Source organism: Schistocerca gregaria, unplaced genomic scaffold, assembly GCF_023897955.1.
Source record: "Schistocerca gregaria isolate iqSchGreg1 unplaced genomic scaffold, iqSchGreg1.2 ptg000896l, whole genome shotgun sequence".
NCBI lineage: Eukaryota > Metazoa > Arthropoda > Insecta > Orthoptera > Acrididae > Schistocerca > Schistocerca gregaria.
Window position 1 is genome coordinate 294,734 of NW_026062257.1, and position 20,295 is coordinate 315,028.

A 20,295-nucleotide genomic window follows, 5' to 3' on the forward strand; every position below is an offset into this window, starting at 1 on the left:
ATCTCGTGGTCGTGCGGTAGCGTTCTCGCTTCCCACGCCCGGGTTCCCGGGTTCGATTCCCGGCGGGGTCAGGGATTTTCTCTGCCTCGTGATGGCTGGGTGTTGTGTGATGTCCTTAGGTTAGTTAGGTTTAAGTAGTTCTAAGTTCTAGGGGACTGATGACCATAGATGTTAAGTCCCATAGTGCTCAGAGCCATTTGAACCATTTGAACCAGGACTACCGTGAAACAATTTCCCTATACGTAATGTTGAAAAGCTACTTAAAATGTATCCTTTGACAATGAGAAACTGAAGAGAAGAAACTTTATTTACAGCAGTGAGGATAAATGTCTGGAGCTTCATGACATCCTTCAGTCCATTGTAAACAATTGATTTAAAAAACGTGTTCTCCGGAGGAGTGAAATGACTGTCGTTGCTTCTTGCAATTCCACGAACCACCGTGTCTTGCAAAACAAGCGTGAGTACGTTGAAACGCGTTAAAGCCTACTTCCACAACACAATGACAAATGACACTGTCAAGCATCACTGTGTTGGCTGTAGAGAAGAGAACTCCGAAATCAAATCGACAGGATTTCATATCTCTCGTCACCGGTCTACGCCCAGGAAAAAGGGCTGCAGGATAGAACCTTATAAAAAGGTGTGAGGGTGTATTAATAAGTATTATATCCTGATGAATGTATAGCTGTTAAATACTTTTTGCATTTGTTTATAACAATTGCTGTAGTAATTTGTCTTACGAAGTATGTAAGTTACTTTCGCATTGTTTATTGGAATTGATGACGTTTATGTCAACGTCTTTTATTTTGCTTAACCGTGCTGTACTTCTTCAGTCATGTATAAATCGCTTTGCAGGGAAATGAATCATTTTAGTCAATTGTGGGGATACAACAGCCCTGAATTTGAGGTGCGCTCAAACCCTACCATTGGCTAGAAATCGCAATGTAGCGAGATGTTTCTCCTCGGAGCTTACAACCTATGATGAATTCATTTTTGGTTAAAAACGGTTTGATGCTCAGCAGTTCTTAAATAATTACGAATATCATTAGCTACCGTCTAAGTAACAACGTAGTTAAATTTCATTCCTGCAATTAGTCGCATCTTTGCCTTGGCTTTGAGTAACAAGGCCAGAAAATGCTAGATAAATGCTGGCAAACTCCAGTTTCTGTTCCTTTGTAAAACCAACCGGAATCGCGTAGATATTTATCATACGAGCAAATCACATGAGGCACCGTGATTGCGTTGTGCAAGCGGTTACGAAATTGGTCCGTTGGTCGGTCGGCCGACAGATATAATAGTGCGTGTGGAGGGGCCTTAGCAGAACGATTTTCAGTGCAGCCCAGTCCCGTTCGCGCCATATTTACACACCTTTTGTCGTAGTTAGCAGACTAAGCATAAAAACCAAAACTTCGAGGTAAATGGAGACCCCCCCCCCACTACAGGTCCAGGGGTTGGAATAGACCCGAGGTATTTCCGCCTGTCGTAAGAGGCGACTAAAAGGAGTCTCACGTTTTGGCCTATATGTGGTGGTCCCCTCTATGAATTGACCTTAATTTTTCAAAATTTTCCCGAAGAGCGAGCCAATTTAGGAAGGACGCGTTACATGGAGTATAGCATTCATGTGCTCAGACTTACCGCATCCTTTGTCGACGTGGATCTGCACTTCTGCTCATTCTCCTACTGTTGGGCGAGGCCACCCTCCTGGGTGCGTATTTTTCCATAAACGGTGCAGTATCGTTTTCTATACCGACGATTATAATGGACTTGTTCGCTTGGTTGCACCTGACATCCAGCACGGTAGATTGCCCATTGTAGTGGGGCCGCTATGTACCCTGTCAGTTGTAGCCCTCTGACCACACCCCCTGATGCCTGTGCCATTAACTCCCCATGTATGCCCAGTCAGGGTATTTACTCGCTTATGACAAGCTGGGGATGTTTCTGTAACCACAAGAGCTTACATATGGTCGAGGGTATCATATTTCACAGGGACCTTATTTTGCAGTCTGACGATGAGCTGCGCGCAAATTTGGAGCGGCGCGGTGTTCATTTCGTCCAGCGTGTCCACTGGGGTCCGAGGTATAATCAGGTTGCCACCGCTGCTTTCGTCTTGGCCTTCGAGGGTGATACATTGACAGAGAAGGTCAACGTGCCGGTCTAATACTGTGTTGTAAAGCCCAATGTTCCTCACACGATGCGGTGCGTTAAGAGCTGCAAGTTTGGACATATACAGCTGTACATCCAGCGTCACATGTCAAAATTCTGGATGCCCTTCACATCCCAATACTACATGTGCCCCGCCTCCAATCTGTCAAACTGTGGAGAGCACCATTCGCCTTGCTCACTACACTGCAGGATTCTCCAGAAAGAAAGGAAAATCATGGACTAAAACACACTGGACAGAATGACCTACACTGGGGCTAAGAGAAAATTTGAATGCCTGCATCCTGTGCCTGTGACATTGTACCACGACTGTTGTAACATCGGCGTAATACGATCAGCTCTGCCAATCATAGCCACCTCTCAGAGCCGAAAGATGTTCCTTGTTGGTGGAGGGCATTTCCCTCCCTATTGCTCCTGCACCACCTACTTTGGAAGCAACACTCCTCCAACCATCGGGGACATATGCTTCTCCATCTTGGAAGGGAACAGAAGTCTTCCTCGCTTCTCTCGCTAGGAAGGGGTCCCCTTCCCAGGTTTCTCCTAGTGGGAAATTTGACACCTGCCAGTGACTGAAGAGCCCAAAAGCAGCTTGTCGAAGGGCTTCACGCTCATTCTCAGTCCTGGAGACTGAATCAGTGAAGTTCTCCCAGCCAGGGAAACCCAAGGTGCAGTGAGAGAAATCCAAAAATAAAACCACTAGGACCAAGCTGTGTGTGTGTGTGTGTGTGTGTGTGTGTGTGTGTGTGTGTGTGTGTGTGTGTGTGTGTGTGTGGGTGGGTGTGGGAGGGTCTGGCGGGATATAGGTCCTCAGTAAATGCATAAATCACCATCCCATGCACACACACACACACACACACACACACACACACACACACACACACACACACACACACACACACACAGACAGACATGACGGTTATAGAGTGCTCAGAGTCACATGCTGCCGCCGGCTTATTGCCTGAGGCATAAACCACTTCATTGAATGTTCCATGCTTTCACAGTGTCACGATGACGTCATTCATTATTCCACCACCTGGATGAGCTATGGCAACAGTTGGGCTTTACACCTGCTATCTGTATTGCCCTCCAGGAAAGCTGGTTTTTGACAATGCGGACCCTCTGCCCTCCATGGCTAAACAGATATTACAGTAACTGTAGCGGCTATAATAGGGTGTCAGGTGGAGTTTTCGTTTATGTCCTAAACTGTCTGTAGTGAACCTGTGCCCCTTCAAATCCCCCTTGAAGCTGTGGCTATCAGAATAAGGACGATGGAGGATCTTACTGTGCAATATATACCTTCCTCCAGATGGTGTCGAACCCCTAGATGTATTAGCTGCACTGATTGGTAAAATCTCCGAAAAGTGGGAAAGGTTTAGGGAGTTAATCAACCATAACCCCTTGTGGGTTGTCACTGTGCTTATTTGCCAAGACAGAGATGTCGAATCTTTGTCTCAGTTCGACCTCCGCCTCTTAAATACTGGGACTGCTACACATTTCAGTGTGGCTCGTGGTAGTTACTCAGCCATCGATTTGTCACTTCAAACCCCAAGACTTCCCCCATCAACCCACTGGAGAACCCGTGACGACCTGTATGGTAGTGACCACTTCCCCATCTTTCTGTCACTGCCCCAGTATCATGCTCATGGACGGCTGCCCAGATTGGCTTTAAACAAGGAGGAATGGGAATCTTTCACCTCTGCTGTCACCGTTTAATTTCCCCCACACAGTTACATTTAAGTGATGGTTGAGCAAGTTACTACAGCAATTGTTTCTGCAGTAGAAAACTTAATCCCTCGTTCTTCATGGTGCTCAAGGCGTAAGGCAGTCCCTTGGTGGTCGCCGGAAGATGCTGAAGTAATTAAGGAGCGTCGGAGATCTCTACAGTGGCATAAGCAGCACCCTGCCATGGAGCACCTCATACAGTAGCCTTTAAATAGCTCTGTGCCCGCGTTCGGTAACTTATCAAACGACGGAAGCAGGAAAGTTGGATGAGATACATCTCGACAATTAGACGCCATACGTCACCTTCCCACGTCTGGGCAAAGATCAATCATCTTTTTGGGTACCAGACCTTAACAAGTGTTACTGGTGTTAGCGTAAATGGCGTGTTATCTACAGACACAAACGCGATTGCCGAGCACTCTGCCGAGCACTCTGCCGAGCACTCTGCCGAGCACTCTGCCGAGCACTCTGCCCTGGAAAATTACCCCCAGCCTTTCACACACTATAAATGCGGCGTTATAGGGTTCACTGTGGCGTGTATTGACTGAGGTGATGTTCTCGTCCAGCCGCAGTTAAAGTGGGAGGTCCTCAGTGCAATTGCATATTGCCCTGACAGAGCTCCTGGACATGATCGGATCCACAGCCAGATACTTAAATGTCTCTCATCTGACTACAAGCGATATCATCTCGTCATGTTCAACCGGATCTCGAGCAGTGGCGTCTTTCCATTGCAATTGCAAGGAACAACATCATTCCGGTGCTCACACCCGGTAAAAACTCGCTTGACATGGTTAGCTGTCGGCCCATTAGCCTCACCAACGTTCTTCATAAGCTGCTGGAATGTATGGTATGTGGGCGGTTTTGTTGGGTCCCTTTAGTCACATGGCCTACTGGCTCCATGTCGGGGTGGTTTCTGCCAGGGTCGCTCTACCACTGCTAATCTTGTGTCCCTAGAGTTTACCATCCAAACGGCCTTCTCCAGACGCCAACGCCTGATTGCTGTCTCCATTGATTTACGAAAACCATATGACACGACCTGGCGATATCACATCCTTGTCACATTGTATGAGTAGTGTCTCTGGGGCCACTCTGGATGTTCATCGGAAACGTCTTGTCACTCCATGTCCGAGTTGGTGCCTTCCATAGTACGACCCATATCCAGGAGAATGGAGTTCCACAGTGCTCTGTATTGAGTGTCTCTATTTTTAGTGTCTCTATTTTTAGTGGCCTTTAACGATCTAGGAGCAGCTGTTTGTTGGACTCTCCATCTCACCTTCCCTGAATGCAGACGACTTCTGCATTTAGTACTGCTGCTCCAGTACTGGTGTTGCTGAGCATCACCTACAGGGAGCCATCCTCAAGGTGCAGGCATGGGCTATAGCCCACAGCCTCCAGTTTCCAGACGCAAAGTCGTGTGTCATACACTTCTGTCGGCGTCGTACCATTCATCTGGACCCAGAACTTTACCTTCATGACGATCCACTCACTGTAGTGGAGACACACACATTCTTAGGACTGGTTTTCGTTGCTCGATTGACTTGGCTTCCTCATCTTCGTCAGCTTAAGCAGAAGTGCTGGCAGCACCTCAATGCCCGCCGACGCCTGAGCAACACGAACTGGGGTGCAGATAGATCTACGCTGCTGTGGCTCTACAGAGCCCTTGTCCAATCACGAATTGACTATGGGAGTGTGATTTAGGGTTCGGCAGTGCCCTCAGCGCTGAATTTACTCGACCCTGTGCACCACTGTGGGGTTCGATTAGCGACAGGATGAGTCCGGTGACCAGTGTACTGGTGAAGGCTGGGATCCCTCCATTATAAATTAGACGTGCAAAATTGCTCGCCAGTTACATTGCACACATTTGTAGTTCTCCTGAGTATACAAATTACCCTCTCCTTTTCCCTGCCCACGGCATTCCAGCCCCCACAACAGCAACCCAGATCAGGGGGTTAATGATTACGGTTTGCATTCGATTGCTTCTGTCTGGAGTCCTTGCCTGTTCTACCTCTCCTCGAGGTCCATTCACGTACATCTCCATGCTGTAAGCCTCAGCCACAGCTTTGTCTAAATCTTTCACGTGGCCCTAACGACTCCATTAACCTTGCGGCTCTCCACTGTCACTTCATCTCTATTCTTGACACGTACTGAGGCGACAAATTGGTTTACTCTGATGGCTCGATGGCTGATGCTCTCGTCAGCGTCGCGTATGTCCATGGAGGACATAATGAACAGCATTCCTTCCCGATGGCTGCAGTTCTTCCATGGCGGAGCTGTTGGCTGTATCTTGAGCTTTTGAGCAGATGTGTTCATGCTCTGGGGAGTCGTTCCTGTGTGCCAACTCCTTGAGCAGCCTACAAGGTATCGACCAGTGCTCTCCTCGTCATCCGTTGGTAGCGATCATCTAGGAGTTCATCTACGCCCTGGAACGGTTCGGTCGTTCATTGGTGTTTCTCTGGACCCCTGGTGACTTCGGAATCCCAGGCATCAAACTTGCTGAGAGATTGGCCAACAGGCTACGTGGAAACCACTCATGGAGATCGGCTTCTCTGCAACTGACAAGCTTGCTGTACTACGCCGCAAGGTTTTGCGGCTTGGGAGACGAAAAGGCTTAACCTCAGCATGCACAACAAACTGCGTGCCACTAAGGAGACTTCGAATGTGTGGCAACCCTCCATGTGGGCCTCTCGTATGGACTCTGCGGTTCTCTGCCAGCTCCGCATTGGCCACGCTTGTGTGACACATGGCTGCCTCCTGCACCGTGATTACCCACCTCAGTCAGTTTCGGTGTGGCGCCCGGCTGACGGTGGCCCATATCTTGGTGAGCTGTCCTCCTTTGGCTGCCCTGTGACGGACTCTTCAGCTACCGGACTAGTTGTGACTTCGTAGGCTTTCCCGGCGTAATAAGTCTTGAAAATCTCTTCGGGTTTGCTGCCGGACTAGTTGCCATTAATTTCAACTGAAAAAGCCTCATTGGCTAATTTAGGTTTAAGTTTTATTCGTGAGGGTGGGTTTTATCATTCTTTATAAGTTTCAGCTCTAAAGCTTGTGTGGTGGATGTTTTCATGTGTCGCAGAGTGGCTAGCTTTTTCCTTTTTGTTCTCGTGGTGGGTCAGCCACGATCATCTGCTCATGTTTTTATCTGTTCTATCTTGTTTCTTGCTCCTCTGTGGCTTTCTTTTCCTGTTTTGTCCATGGTAGTGTTGATTGTCCTGTTCTTCTCCTGGTTCCTCCATTCTCCTGTTACCGTGCTGTACATCTCTTTTATTTCCCTTGTGTAATAATTTTGTTGGGAACGAGAGACCGATGACCTCACAGTTTGGTCCCTTCCCCCCTCTTTCAAACCAACCAACCTAAATGGAGGAAACCTGTAGTAAGTGGTTGACAAGAATGAATATTTTTAGACCATTTGGATGTGTATTACGCTCTCGTATTATACACAAGCAACGGAAAATTTTATCCATATGTTACGCAAGTTTCATCGGAGTTCCTCGTCCGTGTAAAATCTGCAAATGTAGCACAGCATAGAGGTTAAATGAAAAGAACCGAAAATTTTTTAGCGTTTAGTGTTTCTGAAGTGTTTGCAGTAAGAGCTGATAGCGGAAAATGAAAGTATGACGTTGTTACGTAGGATTACATTGCTTTATTGTTAAAAACCATTTCATTGCTTGTAGTTTAGGTAGAGAATTTGTGTTCACATTGCCATCGAGGGCTTAGATGTAGGCTAATTGCTCTCGTGCCGTCGAAATCAAAAGAGACGCCTTTACAATATTAAAGGCTCAATAACTCGCGTTGAATATTTGTAGAGTTCAACTCATACTTAGTTGACACATATATCGTTCGGAGCTAGGTGGCCTCTCTTTACAGGTTGAAAGAATTCTCTTGCTTAACGTAAATTTCATTCCCGGAATATTTCCGAAATCCTCATTTTCAGGATGTTACCTTTAAACTTCCGTGCAAGCGCGCAGCCAGTGGTATCGGGTTTTCTGTATGAATCGTTGTCTTCACTGCTGCGTATTCCTTTGCTATTGTAATTTTGCAGAAGAAATTTTGTAACACAGATGAAGTGACGTCTTTGATTTCACATTACGTGTATTAATGAAGCGCAAGTCAACAGTGTGGAAACATTTAGACGTAGAAATGTAATCGTAATTTGATGATAAATTAACCATTTTAGTCTGTTGTACTAAACTGATAATGAATTAGTGTTTTTCAAAGTAGAGAACAGCCAGAAAATATTATGTATGTTACAGAAGTTATTCCGAAGTACCGGTCGGTGCGCATTATTCTGCCGTTTTGGGAAAGGTGAAGTGTGCGCGGTGACAGTTGCTCGCCTGTGACATCCGCCTCTCGTGCTAAGACAGGTTTCCTTGGGTGCAGAAACGTGTTGCAGCGTGCTGCGGAATACGGTTGCGTCATTCTGTGTGATGCTGGCTGCGTGGTCCTGCGTGAAACGTCTACCAAAGTGCGGGGAAAAAAAAAGAAAAAAAGTGGCGGCGCGTGTTGTTCTCACTGTCCTTTGGAGAACGTCCATCTACCTCTATAGTCTTCAGGTTTTCTGCACACTCACTGTGTGTAGGTAGATACTGGATTAGCCAACAGAAATAGCGTTGGCGAAAATTCGGCTAAGTGCCCACCACGAAAAAGCCACAACTCCAGTCCATGGGCAGAAACCGAAAGTTAAACTACCGAGCGTTCGGGTTTCTTGCATGTCTCGTTCGGGAGAGTCTAAAATTTCTTTCTAGTTGTTTTGCCTCCATAACACTGAAAATATCGGGTCGGAATAAATATCTTGGGCTGCTTTCAGGTGTGAACTTTTAACGGAAAATCAGCGATATGGCGTAAATAAAGTCCGGATATTAAATACGGGCTTGATGGCAGTTTTCTGAGTCCGAAAAAGTCGCTGACCCACGACTACTTGAGTCAATACATTGTGTTCAGTAGGCGTCTTATAGAGAAGTGGTCAACATAATGTGTAGCAATCTGCAAGAAACATGCCAAGCGGAATTCATGTTGAAAGGTTCGCACACGAATATCTCCTACATCAAGCCACTCACAAAACTCGAACTTCCACAAAATACTCAGCACTGCAGTCGCTTTTCGTCAGCAATGAGAGAACCGATCAACTGCGCGAATTTAATAATTTTCAACTACAAATTTGATTCTTGAGATTTAACAAACGTTAACCGGAATACGGCTCCAAGGCGACTATATCGTCTCCTAGATCTAAGGCGCAAAGCCTAATCAAAGGCGCGGCGAATACTGAATTCCTATTGGCGACGCAATCATTACAAGATGACAACTAGTAATAATTTGCTACGTTATAGTGGTATTTATAATTAGACCACTGTGCATGATAGCGATACGACAACTACTCTCTAACACCTTTTCTTAATTCATTTAAAATATGGTATGGAAATGCAGAAGCATTTAAGCTTTTAGGAGGAGTTGGTTTTTCTCGATACTCGCCGTTTACCACGTCTCGTCTCCTAACCTGTGTCGTACGACATACTTGTATACTCAGCTTCAGTGGTACACGTCGATAACGTGAGGAAACATTTTGGCTAATAGCCAGTAACACTGAAGTACAAATTAATATAACATGACGAGGAATTTTAGGAAGCCAACATTCGAGATGTAGAGGTGGTGAAACTTTTACCTTTATACTTTTTGTGAGGGGGAGGTGCGGCGGTGAAGGGAGTAACAGTTTCGGAAAAGAATTAATTTATTTTTGCAATCCGTTGGAGGTCGGTGGGTGCCACAGTTTACCCTTTACTGGCGCGACGCGAGTTTCAGTGGGCTGTGATCAACAGTTTGCTTCTACACGCACGACAGCAGTAGCGGAAGCAGCTAAAGCAAAACATGCAGCTCTGTGATCGAGTGGAAAACCTGTTCGTTTTGGCAGTCAGAAAGTACATCGAAATTATGGAAGAGGAATACTGAATATTACCGGAAAGGGTATTCACAAGTGTTATGCAGCCAATGTTCATAAAACGCGAAGGACGGGGCATAACATTTCAGTAACAAAATTGCTCGACGATGCGGAGAGACAAAAGGTCCCACAACTTCACAACACAGACTTAGGTCGCTTTGAGTCGGTATCTACGGCAACAACGGTGTAAGACAGTGACAAATTCGAAAGATAAGGAAACCAGTTTAGAGAGCAAGAACAGCGTATCATCGGTCTCTGGGAATCGAACGAAATGAAATTCACTTACGTAGAGAACAGAAGGCGGAATACTGATATTAGGAGGCAACAGCGGAAAAATACTGAAATTCGGACATCGTTCTAAGACTATTCGTTGTAACAAGGAACATGAACTTCCATCCTCCCTGTTAACAATTCTGGAACAAATGGAGAATCTGTTTTGTGTCGCAATACTTGGGTACCTTTGCTTGATAATGAACTCAGGCACTCGTGGAGAGCTGAACAAGTGCTACAAACTCTTCATAACAGTAAGTTATTTGTGGACATCGTCACCGATAAGAACAGGATGCGTTACACGACAGAGCGAACACACTTTGCCGAAGAGGTTATCAGAATAGTGTGTACAGCAGTCACGATTTGGAACAGACCGTTACAGGATCCGGGATCGATGCGGTGAAGTTTTCCAATCTTTCGTGGCCCTGCTGTGAGAAAATAGGCGCATCTCGCACGTAGACCCACATACGAACTACCTGGATCGCCCGTTTGGTGCCCTGAAGAGTTGGTTTGCCAACTGAAACTCTAGTTCGTAAGTGAGTAAGTGGACAGATGTGAGCTCTGTTGACACTGTGCTGTAGGCTTTTGTGTCACTGGGGGTTTGAGTCACTGGGTCGACAGATTGACCATATTTCGTACTGACAGGATACCAAAATTCCCTTCTCGCGGGAGAGGGTCTGTGCAGCGATAGCAGCAACGAAGAGGAATCACGTAGACATGGCAAAGAGCGCGTGGAAGTGCTAAGAGGCTAGAGGGAAGAGTGCCTTCAGTATGGAAAAAGATAATTTTACCAAATGGCAGAAAATGGGTCAGCAATATGGGAAGCTCGGTGGCCTGTATGCCAGCTAAAGACTTCGTGCAGTAAGACATTCCTGTAAGGCTGCGGTCACGTCGACGACGGTATCTGTGCATTTTACATCGACCGAAGATCTTTCCAAACCAGTAAGTCGCTACGTGCGCGGTCACAGGGTAGCCGATGTTACCGCCCGATCGTGCACATTTCGGATAATTGCTGAAATTCATATGTTTTTATTGGCATATCGGCCTACATTATACGAAGCAGACTGCAAGAAACAGATCGGTAAAAGGCGTTTGTGCCATTTTGTGAATGAAAAGTCATCGGGATATATTTTGGTATCAATAGATTGAAATCTCAGCTTTGTCGGAAACCACCCGTAGGATAAATCATTATCGGGAATTGTAAGTGTAACTTTACTTTTTAACGTCAAAGAATCTGTTAGAGAGGGATGCTGCATCTCACGGTTAGTTGCTTTAGTGGATATATCTTGGGCTGTGATAAGTGGACAAAAGTTGCATAGCTATTATTATTACTGCTACCAACTGGGGCTATGTCGGTAGTGTGATGGTTGCATGAAGGGGTTTCAGATGTGTGTGTTTCTTCATTTTTCAGTCTGTAGGTGAGCACAACATCAAATAAATTCGGCAACACATTAACTGTAATCTTGCTGTTAAAGGTTACCACGAATCATCGAGAATATATTGTACCGAAGACTCGTACGTGACTCACTTTCGGATAACGGAAGATGATTTTCAACACCAGCAGAGGTGTGATTAGGGTGTAATAAAATCCGACAATCTGAGGGTGCAGTTCTGGCTAACGTAAAACGGGAAATTACACGACTGTATTTGCCATCTGGCGTTTACATCTTTCCAATACTGAGACCTATACGACGTTCTGACAAGTTCTTGTCACGTGTTGCATGCTATTCAGGCTACAATGCCCTGAAGATTAAAAAGCTACTTATTTCACTCCTGCGACCCACATAAAGTACGACTAAGGATTGCATTTCTTCCATACCGAATTTTGGAGCTACGCTTCGTTCAACCCCAGCGGGTTTGGGGTCAGAATAGGCCCAAGGTATTCCTGCCTGTCGTAAGAGGAGACTAAAAGGAGTCCCTCCCCCTCAAGGGGGTAGTTTGCGACTGTGTCCGGAGACGAACGGTTCAACGACTTACATTTGATGTCATTTTTGTTTTTGGATTATTCTGGTATCTTCCTCCCTTTCTTGGTTTTTCTTTCATTTCTTTTTCCTTCCATTCCTTTTCATTCCTTTGTTTTCCTTCCTTTGTTTTTCCTTCCTTTGTCCTTCTCCCTCCATCACTGTATTCCTTCCTTTTTTCCTTGCATTCTCCTCCTCCTCCTCCTCCTCCACCTATTTCTCGCCTTCTCCTCCTTCCCCTCCTCATCATCACCTCCTCCTCCTCCTCCTCCTCCTCCTCCTCCTCCTCCTCCTCCTCCTCTTCCTCGACTTGCCCTTCCCTTCCTCGACTTCTTCTCCTCCTCCTCTTCCTCATCCTCGACTTCTCCTCCCTCCCTGCCTCCTCCTTACCTTTTTGTCCGCCCTATTGTCTCCAGCTCAGCGTTTAAAACAGTCTGTCCTTTCCCTCCCTCTCTCCCTTTTTTTCTATTCTTCTTTCCTCCCTGTGCGTGCCTGAAGGCCGACCCACGCATTCACACGCATAGCTGGTGACGGCGTAATGCGTAATTCCGTACGCCCTGGGTAGGCACGTAAGGTTCACACGTACCCCCTGGTAAAGGCCAGGCCCGGGTAGGGATGATCGCCTGAGCTGACACCTTCTGACTATGCCGATTGTTCCCTCAGTCCGTTTCTCGGGAAGTGTGACCTGAGGTGTAAACATTCACCTAAGGCAGGAGCACCCTCTGGGAGGGTCCCAACAAGGAAGGAGCACGCCATCTGAGATGGTGGCAATCATAGGGGATTCATCCGCAATGAATTCTTCTTCTTCTCCTTCTCCTCTCTCGACTTCTGCCATAAAAACGGAAACATGACCGGCCACCAGTGACAAAAGTACTGCCGCCTGCCCCAAAGTTTCTCGTAGTTTCTAGATCTGATGATGGAAAAGATTTTTCATCTGTCAACCCCTTCGTTATTCATAATTGCGTAGATGTCATAGGTGGATCTGACAAGTCTTGCACCAGGATGCGTAACTGTACCTTGTTGTTGGAAACTGAGAGCGCCTTTCAGGCACAAAAACTCCTTCGCGACACACTCCTGTACACGTTCCCTGTCCAGGTGAGGGCTCACTGCACTTTGAATTCATCTCGTGGTGTGGTATCTACTAGATCACTTGATGGATTGATTGACGAGGAGATTCAGTCTTTCCTCGCTGAGAAGAGCGTGACAGCTGTCCATAGGGTCATGAAAAAGGTCGACTATGACCTTGTAATGACCCAGACAGTTTTCTTGCCCCCCTATGGGGTCCACAACTTTTTTGTGGATACGTGTGTGGCGAGCAAGGGGCCCTGAGCTATTGCAGCCTTCTTTCTCTCCAGGGCTGCATTTCCTTTCTTTTCCCCTCCTTTCCCCTCCTTGTTTCTTTTCCCTCGCCCTCTCCTCTCCCTCTCTTGGCGTCCTTGCTTAAGTTGGCCCCTGCTAACCTCCTGGTTCTGTTGGTTTTACAATTTGGCTTTGTTGCATAATCAGCTCCTCCTATTGCCATTCCCTGTCCCCCTCTGGGGTTTGACCCCCATTCCTAAATTTTTGCTCCATAGTGTGAACCATTTGGGGAAGAGCACCTTACCTAGTGTCTCCTAGTACATTCCACCTTCTCTTTTACGTCGTTGTCTGATACTAGGTTGCATAGCCAGCACGGTAGCCAGCCCATGTGGTGGGGTCGCTTTGTACCCTTTTGGTTGAGCCCCCTGAACACACAGGGATTACACTTCTGATACCTGAGCTGTGACCTCCTCATGCATGCCTTGGAGTGGTTGCTCGTCATGCTGGAGCATCGGAACTCCTGGCAATGTCGGCCATGCCAGATGGCCCTTGCTGTGGTTAGGTGGCACCTGTGAGAAGAGCCCCTGATCTGAGTTGGTGGTATCAGGGCGGACGCTATGCAAATGAAATGCATATGGGTCCAGAACTCTGGCTGTTCTTCTGCAGCTGTCTCTCAGCGTAGAACTGATTCTTAAAGTGCTTCTTCTCTTGCCCGCTTCGGCCTTCCCTTCCATGACTACCCCCTGGGAAGAGGGTCAGGCCCGTTGGCTACTGGCGAAGCACTTCCCCCATTATCCAGTTTGCACCAGGACTGATGGGGATACTTTCACCAATACCAACTTTATATTTTGTGTAACACATGGAAGACAATTTTGGTGAAGTGGACTCCCTGATCAAGATGAGGTCAGGTTTGTTACTGATCAAAATTGCTTCACTTGCCCAATCTATGGCCCTTTGTGCCTGTACCCATCTTGGATCAATGTGTATTTTTCACACGGTCCTCATCCTTCAAACTGATGAGGAACTTCGGGACAATCTCGGATGGCGGGGTGTTCAGATTGTTCGGCGTGTTCAGATGGGTTCTAAAGACAGTCGTATTGATACTGGTGCCTTTATCTTGGACCCTGAAGGGGTTACCCTGCCTGAAAAAGTTAAGATTATGTTTTATCGATGTGATGTGAAGCCGTACTTCCCACCACCTATGAGCTTGCGTTTTGGACACGTCTTCCTGCTGTTCACAGGCCCCTCTCTGTGGTGACTGTGGACGTCCACTCCATGTGTTACCCCTCCTGTGTGTGTAAATTGTCATGGTAGTCATTCTCCACGTTCACCCGATTGCCCAGTATATAAGAAGGAAAAGAAGATACAGGAGTATAAGTCCCTCGATTGATTAACCTACACAGAGGCCCGTAAGAAGTATCCAGGTCTTCAGCCTGTGTCCATGACATCTAGTTATGCTTTGGTTTCATCTTCACCCCTTCCTCACCCCCATCTCGGACCCCTCGCCTCCCCCCTCCCCTGCAGCTCCAGCACTTTCTTCTCTGGGCGGTGCTCCCCTCTCCAGCCGGAAAAGTGTCCCACTCCTTCGGCATCTGCCGGTCAAGGCGCCTATTCAGGATGCCCCTTCCCAGCACCTTCGAGGCCAAAGGTCTGCTGCATCGTGACGACCGCGAGAGCCGCGGTCTGTCGGCCCCCAGGTTGCCCGGTCTTTCTGTTCGCGATATTGCAGCAGCTTGCTCCTTTATGCCACACGGCCCTCCTAGATCTCAAAGAGAAAAGAAGCAACAAAAGTCCGAGACAAAGAGCCTCTGGTGTCAGCAGAGGTCCTCGTGTTGAGTTTTATTCGGGGGGGTTTTTATCGTATGATTTGAGTGTTTGTCCTTTTCTTTCCTGTATTGACTTGGGCCTTTCGCCTGTGGTTTTAAACTGTGGGTTTTAATGTCATTTGGTGGTTGGCTTTTCCTTATTTTCATGGTCGGCCAACCACCTTCACACTCGGTGTGATTTTAGTTCCGTTTGTCTGGTCTTTGTCTGTCTTTCTCGTATTGTGTCGTCCCTTGTCTCAGTTCTCCGTTTTTAACGACTGACAGTTTTTATTTCGTGTGATTTTATCGTGGAACAAGGGACCGATGACCTTAGGAGTCTGGTCCCTTCAATCCCACACCCAACCAACCAATCAGCAGAGGTCCCATCCGGATTCTGTCGTTCATGGATGTCGCCCCCTCCTTGTCGGTGCCAGATGGTGACTGGGTGGTATGACTGGCTTTAGCCTGTTCAACCTCCATTGAAATCATTGTTCAGTGGTTATCCAATGGAACTGTAATGGATACTACCATCACCTTCAAGAATTGAAATCCCTTATTTCGTCTTACTCTGCAGCTTGTGTGGTTCTACAGGAATCTCATTTTACTGATGATCACTCACAGACCCTCTGTCGGTTCAGTGTTTTCTGTCGAAATCGGGTCGGACCCTCACGGGCTTCTGGTGGCGTTTGTACGTTGGTCCGTACAGACATTGCTAGCAGGTGGATTCCTCTTCAAACTATATTGGAAGCTGTTGCTGTTAGGGTACACCTAGACTCTGAGGTCACGGTTTCCAATCTTTACCTCCCTCCTGACAGGACTCTTACACCTGCTGCCTTAACTGCCCTCCTTCAGCAACATCGTCTTCCCTTCTTCCTTTTTGGGGATTTTAATGCTCATCATCCCTTGTGAGGCAGTGCCTTTCCATCTAGACGAGGTCTTCTCATAGACCAGTTTATTGCAGACCACGACTTGTGCCTTCTTGATGATGGCTCTCCTACTCATGTCAGTGCCGGTCATGATACCTTTTATGCCATTGATCTTTCTCTTTTCTTTGCACTCTCTCCTCCGTTCATTACACTGGTCGCCAAATGACGACCTTTGTGATAGTGACCATTTCCAGTTGATTATCTCTCTCCCTTCCCGCTCCCCAAATGACACGTTACCTTGTTGGTGTTTCCAACGCACCGATTGGCCTCTATAAACTAAACAGGTCTTGTTTTCTCCCTCTTTGTCGGGTTGTATTGATGACAACCTACATGTCGTGTCTGACGCGATTGTTCGCGCTGCTAGCCCTGCTGTCCCGCGTTCATCTGGGCCATTAAGTCGCCGGCAAGTCCCATGGTGGAGTACAGCCATTGCCATTGCAATCCGTGATCGCTGTCGAGCTTTGCAACACCTTAAGGGGCACCCATCCGTAGCCAGACTTACTACCTTTAAACGCCTCTGCGCTAAAGCACGTTATTGAATGAAACAGAGCAAGTGGATATGTTGGGAACGATTCGTTTCTTTCCTTGGTAGTACTGTCCCTCTGTCACGAGTATGGGCTACACTTCGCTCTCTCCAAGGTTGCCATTGGCAGTCCACCCTCACAGGCCTTCACCTCCCACATGGCCTTTGTACGGACCCATTAGCTTGTGCAGACTACCTTGCGACCCATTTTGCACTGGCATCAGCCCCCTATCCAGCTGCTTTCCTTCACCAGAAACTGGTGGCTGAAGCTTTCATCTTATGTTTTACCCCTTGTGAGTCAGAATCTTAAAACAAACCTTTTACTGAATGGGAATTTCTTTCTGTTCTATCTTCTTCTCATGATACGGCCCCTGGCCCAGATTCCATTCATAACGAACTGCTTCAACATCTCAGTGCTCCACAATGACAACATCTTCTCCAGCTGTTTAACTGTATCCGCTCCAGGGCGACTTCCCTTCTCTGTGGAGGGATAGCATCGTGGTTCCTGTCCTTAAGCCTGTTAAGAACCCCCTATTTGTAGACAGCTATTGGCCAATTAGTCTGACCAATGTTGTTTGTAAGTTACTTTAATGGATGGTAGCCCGTCGGCTCAATTCGGTCCTCCAGTCTCGAGATCTATTGTCCCCTTACCAGTGTGGCTTCCAAGAGGGACGGTCTCCAATCATCCAATCATTTACTTCACTTGGAATCTGCAGTTCGGCAGGCTTTTTCCCAGCGCCACCATTTAGTTGCAGTGTTTTTTGACCTTCTAAAGGCCTATTACATGGCCTGGTGCCATCACATTTTGCTTACCCTTCATCAGAAGGGTCTTGGGGCCCACTACTGATTTTCATCCGCCAGTTCCTGTTCCATCGGTCATTCAGAGTTTGAGTTGGTACTGTTTTTAGTTCTCCACGGACCCAGGAGACAGGTATCCCACAGGGTTCTGTCTTGAGTGTCCTTCTTTTCCTCATTGCTATCGATGGACGTGTGGCCTCAGTCAGTCCTTTGGTTGCCCCTGCCCTGTATATGGATGGTTTCTGCATTTGGGTTAGTTCCTCCTCGATGGCATCTGCAGAACGGCAGCTCCAGGGAGCTACATGGAGTGCCTCTGCATGGACCCTCTCCCACGGGTTTCAATTTACTCCTCTACAATCGCAGGTGGTCCACTTCTGCCGCCGTACTATGATCCACCCCGATCCAGAGCCCTATCTTTATGCACAACGATTGCCAATGGTCCCACAGTTTCGTTTCCTTGGTTATCTTTTCCACAAAAAGCTCATTTGGCTGCCCCATATCAGACATCTGAGGGTAGGATGTTTCTGTAAACTCAATGTCCTTCACTTCCTTACCCACTCCTCTTCGGGTGCAGACCGTTCCCCCATCCTCCATTTTTATCATGCTCTAGTTCTGTCTCGCTTGGACTATTGCTGTCAAGTTTATGGTTCAGTTGCTCCTTCCACACTGCACGTGCTGGATCCAGTCCACTATTGTGGTATCCATTTGGCCACCGGTGCCTTCCCTACTACCTCTGTTGATAGTCTCCTGGTTGAATCTGGGATTCCCCTCCCCCCTTTTCTGTTCGGCGGTCCCAGCTTCTGGTGTCTTAAGCACTCGCTGTCCCTCCCTCTCATCCTTCCTATTCTGTCCTGTTACGAGACCATGGACGTCGCCCACCCCATTCCATCCCTCGGGCGGGTTTACCGGTTGGGCTCTGCCTTGCGTCTCTTTGCTGTGATTTTCAGCTTTCTTCTTTGTCCTGTCTTCCTCGCTCTCTCCCCTCCACCCCCCCCCTTGGCTAGTTCCTCAGCCTCTAATTTGGATTGATCTCCTCCAACGTCCAAAAGATTCCATCCCCCCAATGGTGATCCATTCCTTTTTCCGCCTAACTTAATGGGAGTTTCGGGATGCTGTCGTTTTTACACTGATGACTCAAAATCTGCTGATCATGTGGGGTATGCTTTCACGTCCCCTGTTGGAACGAAAAATCACCTGCTGCCACCTACATGTGGGGTTTTTACTGCGTAATTGATGGCAATTTCCCAGGCCCTTTACTTTTATTAAACAGTCCCAACACAACTGTGTTTTGTTCATGTAACGACTCAATGAGTGGCCTTCTTGCTATTGACTGATATTTTTTGCGTCGTCCCTTGGTCTCTGTCATCCATGACCATCTCGTTGATATTCACTGTGCTGCTTGTTCCATTGACTTCCTTTATGTCCCTGGCCATGTGGGTATCCTGAGTAATGAGCTCGCTTATCATTTGGCTGGAGAAGCAGTCACTTACCCCCGTTTTCTTTAACCCCTCCTGCAGCGGATTTACGGCTTCACATCAAATCCCACTTCACACAGGCACGGGCCAACTTTTGGGACGCTTCTCCGCTGTCTAATAAACCTCGTGCAATCAAGGTGATACAAGGATCATGGTGTTCTTCCTTCCACCTCTCGCGAAAGACTCGACCACACTGTGTCGTCTCCGCATTGGCCATACCAGGCTTTTGCGGGATGGGTCACCCCCACTTTGTGGTTGTGGAGCCTTCCAGTCAGTAGCCCACATTTTTCTTGAATGCCTCCTTCTTTTGGCTCTGCGTGCTAAGTACAGACTCACCCACACTTTACCTCTGATGTTGGCTGACGATTCCCACATGGTCTCTCTGGTTCTGTTTCCTCCAGGAAAGTGGTTTTTATTCTCAGTTTTAAGGTGTTGGGGCAGGGCGGTGAGTGCTTGGGTGTCTCCCACTGTAAGCCATGTTTGGAGATTCCAGACTCACCGCCCTGACAGAGATAATATTTTCTTCCCCTCTTACTCTGTTTTACCCTTTTTTAAAGGATTGGTTAGTCTCCTTTTCTCATAGGTACTTCTACATTCTAGCAGTTGCACGTCTTAAGTCATAGGTGGTATTGCCTATGCTGCTTCATCATAGTGTTGGGTTCGTTGTCTTGCTGACTTCCCTCATATTGTTTTTTACCATTTACAACATGACTGCCCTTTTACGTTTTCACCTTCTTCCCTTTTATTGTTCTGACTTTCCTGAGATGTCAAACAAGTGGAATGGACCACATTTGCAACAAGGGGCTGATGACCTTGCTGTTTGGTCCTATAAACCCCACACAACCAACCAACTAACCAAGCTTTCTTGCCTTTGACAGTGTTCATCTGCCGTCGCGCATCAAAGTGGGCTATGAAGTTATTTCTGTTCGCCCTTACGTCCCGACACCTACTCGCTGCTACCAGTGTCGTCGTTTTAATCACACCCGCCAGTCTAGTTGTAATGCCGATAAATGCGTCACTTGTGGCAGGGACGCCCATGGGGGTGACTGTCTGTCTGTCACCTTGTTGTGTGAACTGTCAGGGTGACCATGCAGCATCCTCCCACGAGTGTCCCATCTACAAGGATTAATGCTGTTTACAGGAAATTCGGGTCAAAGAGAAAGTGTCCACCTCGGCTGCTCGCAAGCTATTTGTTAGTAGGAAGCCCACGCTGCTCCCAACAAGGAAATACAGTACTGTCCCCTCCCCTCCTTCGCCTACTAGGTAGGTGTCGACACAGACATGCTATCTGACCTTTAGCATTACGGTCGTCCGTTCGGCCAGTGCTAAGATCGCCCGGTCAACGTCTCCTCTTCCTCCCGTCACCCCTAAGACACAAGAACCTTCATCAGCTTCTGCCTAGTCGAAGACCCAGAAGTCAGCTGCACGGG